The sequence below is a fragment of the Betta splendens genome, chromosome 14, assembly GCF_900634795.4.
Source record: "Betta splendens chromosome 14, fBetSpl5.4, whole genome shotgun sequence".
NCBI lineage: Eukaryota > Metazoa > Chordata > Actinopteri > Anabantiformes > Osphronemidae > Betta > Betta splendens.
Window position 1 is genome coordinate 665,413 of NC_040894.2, and position 8,416 is coordinate 673,828.

Consider the following 8,416-nt stretch of genomic DNA (forward strand, 5'->3'; position numbering starts at 1 on the left):
CAGGTGTGGATACTGGGAACCGGAGAGTGACAGGAAGTTAACAAAATAAAACAGGATGTGCCAGATGACATGAATCATGACATGTTGAGCCCACACTATCCTTAAATCTCAGCAGCAATGACTATATAAACTACTTTGCTAATAAAATTATCACCATTAGAGAAGACATTCTAATAAATTTACCAACTCATTCAATTCAATTCAATTCAATTTTATTTATATAGCGCCAAATCACAACAAAGTTATTTCAAGGCACTTTACAAAGTAAGGTTTAAAACCTCACACAACTAAACCCAACAAATCCCACATACAGCAAGCATTTAATTTGACAGCAACAGTGGAGAGGAAAAACTCCCTCTCTAACGAGGAAGAAACCTCCAGCAGAACCAGACTGGATGTGGGCGGCCATCTGCCTCGACCGGTTGGGGTGAGAGGATAGAGAGATAGAAAAGCACAGCAACAGCAACAAGCAACAACAAGCAACAACAGAGCACAGGCAGGATGGTAGGACCAGGGACTGGATGCAGGCAGGATGGTTGGATCCGCAGCTGCCCATCACAGACACCAAACTTTGAGTCCAATGATACCTGTGGGTGAGGACAGAGAGGGAGAAAGAGTGGGGGTGGGGGGGGAGAGAGGAGAGAAGCACAACTACTGGACAGAAAGAGACAAGGTTAGTTAAACATTGGACAATGATGGGAGGTTATGGGACAGAGGAGGTAGAAGGAAACAGAGGAGCTCAGTGTATAAATTAAGTCCCCCAGCAGTCTATGTCTATTGCAGCTTAACTAAGAGATGGTTCCTGTGACTAACAATAATTGCCAGTGACCTGAACCATCTCTAACTATAAGCTTTATCAAAAAGGAAGGTTTTAAGCCTAATCTTAAAGGTGGAGAGTGTGTCAGCTTCTCGAAGCTGAAGAGGGAGCTGGTTCCAGAGGAGAGGAGCTTGGTAGCTAAAAGCTCTGCCCCCTGTTCTACATTTAAACACTCTAGGAACCACAAGTAGCCCAGCGCTCTGAGAACGAAGTGTTCTGCTGGGAGCATAAGGAACTATAAGGTCTTTAAGATAAGAAGGAGCTTTATCATTGAGTACTTTGTATGTGAGTAGGAGAATTTTAAATTCTATCCTACATTTTACAGGCAGCCAGTGCAGAGAAGCTAATGTAGAAGAAATGTGATCTCTCTTTCTAAGTCCTGTCAGAACTCTGGCTGCAGCATTTTGAATGAGCTGTAGGCTTTTTAAGGAGCTGTTAGAACATCCTATGAGTAAGGAGTTACAGTAGTCCAGCCTAGAGGTAACAAATGCATGGATCAGTTTCTCTGCATCGCTCTGAGAGAGGATGCTTCTGATTTTAACTATATTTCTAAGGTGGAAGTAGGCGGTTCTGGAGATTTGTTTAATGTATGATGTAAAAGAGAGATCCTGGTCAAACATGACACCAAGGTTCCTCACAGTAGAATCTGAAGCTAATGTTATGCCATCCAGGGTGGCTATCTGACTCAATAGTGTCGCTCTCAGATTTTTAGGCCCAACAATAAGAATCTCGGTTTTATCTGAGTTTAGTTGAAGGAAGTTTTGGGACATCCAGGATTTGATGTCTTTTAAACAACCCTGAATTTTGACTAGTTGATCTGTTTCATTTGGTTCCAAGGACATGTATAGCTGAGTATCATCTGCGTAAAAATGAAAATTAATAGAATGCTTTCTAATAATCTCACCTAGAGGAGACATGTATAAGCTAAACAGAATTGGACCCAGCACAGAACCCTGTGGAACTCCATAGCTAATCCTTGTGCGTGTGGAGAATTTATCATTAACATGAACAAACTGGAATCTGTTCAACAAATAGGATTTAAACCATCCCAATGCTGTTCCATTAATCCCGATTCTATGTTCTAGTGTCTGTAATAGAATGTGATGATCAATTGTATCAAATGCAGCACTAAGATCTAACAGGACAAGGACAGAAACTAGACCATTATCCGAAGCTAATAGAAGATCATTAGTGACTCTAACCAGAGCTGTTTCTGTGCTATGATTGTCAAGGAACGCTCGGATGAGGACCCAAATGCACAGCCAAACACAGGTTGACGGTGATCAGACGGTGGTTTATTCCAGGTTTTAGGCAGAGGCAGCGTCAGGAACAGGCAAGGTTCATACACGAAATCCAGCATACAGCACCAATTCGTCAGGCGGAGAATCGTGGTCAGGCAGGCAAACGAGTTCGGTAACGTGCAGAGCAGAGAACGGGGTACACAAAACACGGCCGGACAGGAACAGCGAACTGGGAACAACGGTAAACACACAAATAACGATCTGGCAAGGGACTGAGGACACTGGTGGTGGTTAAATACACGTGACTTGATTACTGATACAGTGCAGGTGTGGATAACGACCAGGTGAAGCAGGGACAGCTGTGACAAGAACAAAACCCGGATCGTGACAGTACCCCCCTCTCAAGGGCGGATTCCAGACGACCAAAAAAAAAACAACAAACCCGAGCAGGGCGGGCGGAGGGAGGACCGGCGGAGGGACAGAACCAAAGACAACCCGCACAGAACACGGACAGGGCGGGCGGAGGGCGGACCGGGGGAGGGCAAAACGGGAACCCCCATAAAACAAAACTCACGCCCAAACACGCCAAACCAGAGAACCTAACAGAAAAACAAAACAAGACAGAGTCCCAAAATCAAGAAGACAACACGAATGTCCATGAAACAAGAACAGAGTCCATGACCAGGAAAACAACAACGACGTCTCGCCGCTCCCTCTTAAGGCGGGTGGAGACGCGGCGAGATCCTGCCCAGCCGCTGCTGAGGCAGAGGGGCACACCCAGTGCCCTTGGGCTTGGCCAGCGTCCACGGGGACCCCCCCGAATGGCGATGTCCTCCTGGCGGATGCTGATCTAGGAGGTTGAGGAGTCGAGGCGGACGGCGCCGCAGGAGGCAGCGCCATCCAAGCAGCATGCTGCGCCGAGGGCGAGGCCACCCGTCCAGCAGCAGAGGCAGAGACGAAGACAGACGTGGAGCCGAGCCGCCAGGAACCGATGCAGGTGCGGCCGGAGCCGAGCCGCCAGGAACCGATGCAGGTGCGGCCAGAACTGCGACGGGCGCGACCCCCTCCTGGAGGTCCGCCGGGACTGCGACGGGCGCGACCCCCTCCTGGGGGTCCGCCGGGACTGCGACGGGCGCGACCCCCTCCTGGAGGTCCGCCGGGACTGCGACGGGCGCGACCCCCTCCTGGAGGTCCGCCGGGACTTGCGACGGGCGCGACCCCCTCCTGGAGGTCCGCCGGGACTAGGCGACGGGCGCGACCCCCTCCTGGATGTCCTCGGGACTGCGCGGGCGCGACCCCCTCCTGGAGGTCCGCCGGAGCTGCCGCTGGCGCGACCCCCTCCTGGAGGTCCGCCGGAGCTGCCGCTGGCGCGACCCCCTCCTGGAGGTCCGCCGGAGCTGCCGCTGGCGCGACCCTCTCCTGGAGGTCCGCAGGAGCTGCAGCTGGCGCGACCTCCTCCTGGAGGTCCGCAGGAGCTGCAGCTGGCGCGACCTCCTCCTGGAGGTCCGCAGGAGCTGCAGCTGGCGCGACCTCCTCCTGGAGGTCCGCAGGAGCTGCAGCTGGCGCCGCCTCCTCCTGGAGGTCCGCAGGAGCTGCAGCTGGCGCCGCCTCCTCCTGGAGGTCCGCAGGAGCTGCAGCAGGCGCCGGAACGGCATCTACTTGGCCGACAGGGACCGGAACGGCATCTACTTGGCCGACAGGGACCGGAACGGCATCTACTTGGCCGACAGGGACCGGAACGGCATCTACTTGGCCGACAGGGACCGGAACGGCATCTACTTGGCCGACAGGAACAGGAACTGGAACGGCATCTACTTGGCCGACAGGAACTGGAACGGCCCCAACATGGCCGACAGGGACAAGAACGGCTTCAACATGGCCGACAGGGACAAGAACTGGATCTGGAACGGCCTCAACATGGCCGACTGGAACGGCCGCAACATGGCCGACAGGAACAGGAACGGGGACTGGAACGGCCGCAACATGGCCGACTGGAACGGCCGCAACATGGCCGACAGGAACAGGAACGGGGACTGGAACGGCCGCAACATGGCCGACAGGAACGGCCGCAACATGGCCGACAGGAACTGGGACGGCGTCCCCTCCGGAGCCGGCATGACTGCTTACAGCTGCCGAGCTCGACGGAGGAGACGTCGGGCCTGATCGGGTGTGCACAGCACCCGTTCGACAGGTGGAGTCCTCTGACTGGGATAAGACCTGCGCGTGACTGGACTGAACTGGGACAGGAGCGTGACTGGACTGAACTGGGACAGGAGCGTGACTGGACTGATCTGGGACAGAGCTCGACTGAACTGGGACAGAGCTCGACTGAACTGGGACAGAGCTCGACTGAACTGGGACTGGGCTCGACTGAACTGGGACAGAGCTCGACTGAACTGGGACAGGGCTCGACTGAACTGGGACTGGGCTCGACTGAACTGGGACTGGGCTCGACTGAACTGGGACTGGGCTCGACTGGACTGGGCTCGACTGGACTGGGCTCGACTGGACTGGGCTCGACTGGGCTGGAACCTGAACTGGGCTCGACTGGGCTGGAACCTGAACTGGGCTCGACTGGGCTGGGACCTGTACTGGGCTCGACTGGACTGAGACCTGGACTGGGCTCGACTGGACTGAGACCTGGACTGGGCTCGACTGGACGGCAACCGGGACTGGGCTCGACTGAACTGGAACCGGGACTGGGCTCGACTGAACTGGAACCGGGACTGGGCTCGACTGAACTGGAACCGGGACTGGACTCGACTGAACTGGAACCGGGACTGGAGACTGAACAGCTCGCGGCTGGACTGGAGACTGAACAGCTCGCGGCTGGACTGGAGACTGAACAGCTCGCGGCTGGACTGGAGACTGAACAGCTCGCGGCTGGACTGGAGACTGAACGGAACGCGGCTGGACTGGAGACTGAACGGAACGCGGCTGAGCTGGAGACCACGGAGACAGGGGACCGCACGAGTGCAGGAAATCCTCCCAGCGGAGCAAACGTGGGGCTGGGCAGGCTGGTGCAATCGTGACGGTCCGACGGGGCTGGGAGGAGGAAACCGAAACCCTCGGCGGTGCGACCGGCGCTGGCGTGGTGCGGAGCGCGTCGCTTAGCTCCTCGAACCTCGCGCACAGCCGCTCATAGAGGCGACGAACACTGGGGCGCTCTAACGCGCTGTCATCGTACTCCAGCGTCAATATCGCCACCTCCACGGCGCTGCGCTGGTTCTTCGGGTTAATCGCCCGTCGGTAATCCTCCGCGAGGATTTGAAAATAAACGCGTAGGTCGCTGGGAAGCTCGGCGCAGGTGGTGGTTAAATACACGTGACTTGATTACTGATACAGTGCAGGTGTGGATAACGACCAGGTGAAGCAGGGACAGCTGTGACAAGAACAAAACCCGGATCGTGACAATGATGTTTTCTAAATCCTGACTGAAAATCTTCATACAGGTTATTCCCACTAAGGTGGTCAGATAATTGTTTAGCCACGATTTTTTCCAGAATCTTGGAAATAAAGGGTAAATTTGAAATGGGCCTATAGTTGGCTAGTTGTCCAGGGTCAAGGGTTGGTTTTTTCAATAGAGGTTTGACCACAGCCACCTTAAAAGCCTGTGGTACATAGCCTAGTTGTAAAGATTGGTTGATTTGATTTAATATGGATGAGCTGATTAAAGGTAGAACTTCTTTGAGTAATCTGGTTGGGATTGGATCTAAAAGACAAGTGGACGACTTGGAAGAGTTAATTATTGAGGTTAACTCCATATGCGTTATAGGGGAGAAGCTGTCTAGGTAAGACAGAGGATTTAATAAATTTAAAGTTGATGGATCTAGACAGTGCTTTCTGTCATTTGGAAGAAGTCGCTGCTGAATGTTTTTTCTAATGATGATAATTTTATTAGTAAAGTAGTTCATAAAGTCATTGCTGCTGAGATTTAAGGGGATAGTAGACTCAATACAGCTATGACTCTTTGTCAGCCTGGCTACAGTGCTGAAAAGAAACCTGGGGTTGTTTTTGTTTTCATCAATTAGGGAAGAATAATATGTTTTTCTAGCAGCACAAAGTGCTTTTTTATATTTCATTAGACTGTCCTTCCATGCAATGCAGTTTACATTTATTTTGTTGGAACGCCACTGTCTTTCTAGTTGTCTAGTCCTTTGCTTTAGACTGCGGATGTCTGAGTTATACCACGGAGCTAACCTCCTCTGATTCACTCATCTGTCTTACCTAGACAGCTTCCTCCTATAAATATATATAAAAAAAAAACTCCCTTCTCACCCCACGCGGGTGGTCTCATCCACTTTCCAAGCTCGGGTCCTCTACCAGAGGCCAGGGACCTTGAGGGTTCTGCGCAGTATCCTTGCTGTTCCTAGGACTGCACTTTTCTGGACTGAGATGTCGGATGTTATTCCAGGGATCTGTTGTAGCCACTCCTCCAGTTTGGGGGTCACAGCCCCTAGTGCTCCAATCACCACAGGCACCACTGTGGCCTTCACCTTCCAAGCCTTCTCCAGTTCTTCTCTGAGCCCTTGGTATTTCTCTAGTTTCTCATGTTCCTTTTTCCTGATGTTGCCATCGCTTGGTATTGCCACATCCACCACTACGGCTTTCCTCTGCTCCTTATCCACCACCACAATGTCTGGTTGGTTCGCCATTACCATGCTGTAGCATTGTTGTTGTACCTCGTCAATCTCAAGTTGTGATAGCAGTTCCGTTTGTGGATGTTGGAACACTGAGCTACTAGTTGCTTCGCCGTCAGCCTTGAATGTGGGTTTCTCCATTCCCATTCCCCCCACATTCTATTCATGTAACCCCTCTGACTAGGGTTACTTGAGTAGTAGCATTCCAACAGAGCCTTGTTCTTGCATCTTAGCCATTTCTTTCTTGTTCCAGTAGCCCACTTCTCGCCAAGGTGCTCTGGTTCCCCAGCACCTGACGCAGACCTTGTTAGACCGGGACGTCTCGCCCGGTCGCCCGTCCCGCCCGACGTCTCGCCCGTCTCGACGTCTATATATATATATGGGATGGGACTGCACCCACACTGCCTCTCCACAACATGGAAGCTCATGTCAGGCATCATCGCAGCTAAGATAAATGGGCACATGGGTCAATACATGAGCGAAGCACAGAAGGGCATTGGTAAGGATACCAGAGGAGCCAAACACCAACTCCTGGTAGACAGAACAGTCGCCCAAGACTGCAGAATGCGACACACCAACCTGTGCACAGCCTGGATCGACTACAAGAAAGCCTATGACTCAATGCCACACACATGGATCACTGAATGCTTGGAGCTGTACAACATCAACAGAACTCTAAGGGCCTTCATTGCAAACTCGATGAGGTTGTGGAGAACCACCCTTGAAGCAAATGGGAAGCCACTTGCCCAAGTATCCATCAAATGTGGCATATACCAAGGAGATGCACTGTCCCCACTGCTGTTCTGCATAGGTCTGAACCCCCTCAGCCAAATAATAAACAAGACTGGCTATGGATACCGACTCCGGAACGGGGCCACCATAAGTCACCTCCTCTACATGGATGACATCAAGCTGTACGCCAAGAGTGAGCGAGACATCGACTCGCTGATCCACACCACCAGGATCTACAGCTCAGACATCGGGATGTCATTCGGACTCGAGAAATGTGGGAGGATGGTGACAAAGAGAGGCAAGGTAATCCACACAGAAGGGGTCTCACTCCCAGAAGGAACAATAGCAGACATTGAGGACAATTACAAGTACCTTGGAATACCACAGGCAAACGGCAACCTTGAACAGGCAACAAGGAATGCGGCAACAGCCAAATACCTCCAACGAGTAAGGCAAGTCCTAAGAAGCCAGCTCAATGGCAAGAACAAATCCCGGGCAATAAACAGCTACGCTCTGCCAGTGATCAGATACCCTGCAGGAATAATAAGGTGGCCAAAGGAAGAGATACAGACCACAGATGTTAAGACACGAAAGCTCCTCACCATGCATGGAGGGTTCCACCCCAAATCCAGCACCCTGAGACTGTACGCTAGCCGCAAGGAAGGAGGCCGAGGACTAGTGAGCGTGAGAGCCACTATCCAGGATGAAACATCCAAGATCCATAAGTACATCAAGGATAAGGCCCCAACAGATGACGTGCTGAGTGAATGTCTCAGGCAGTGGAGAACAGAGGATGAGATGCTGGAAGAGGGACCATCATGGGAGGACAAGCCCTTGCACGGGATGTACCACCGGAACATAACTGAAGTGGCTGATCTCAACAAATCCTACCAATGGCTTGAAAGGGCTGGGCTGAAGGACAGCACAGAGGCACTCATCCTGGCTGCACAGGAGCAGGCCCTGAGCACCAGAGCCATAGAGGCCCA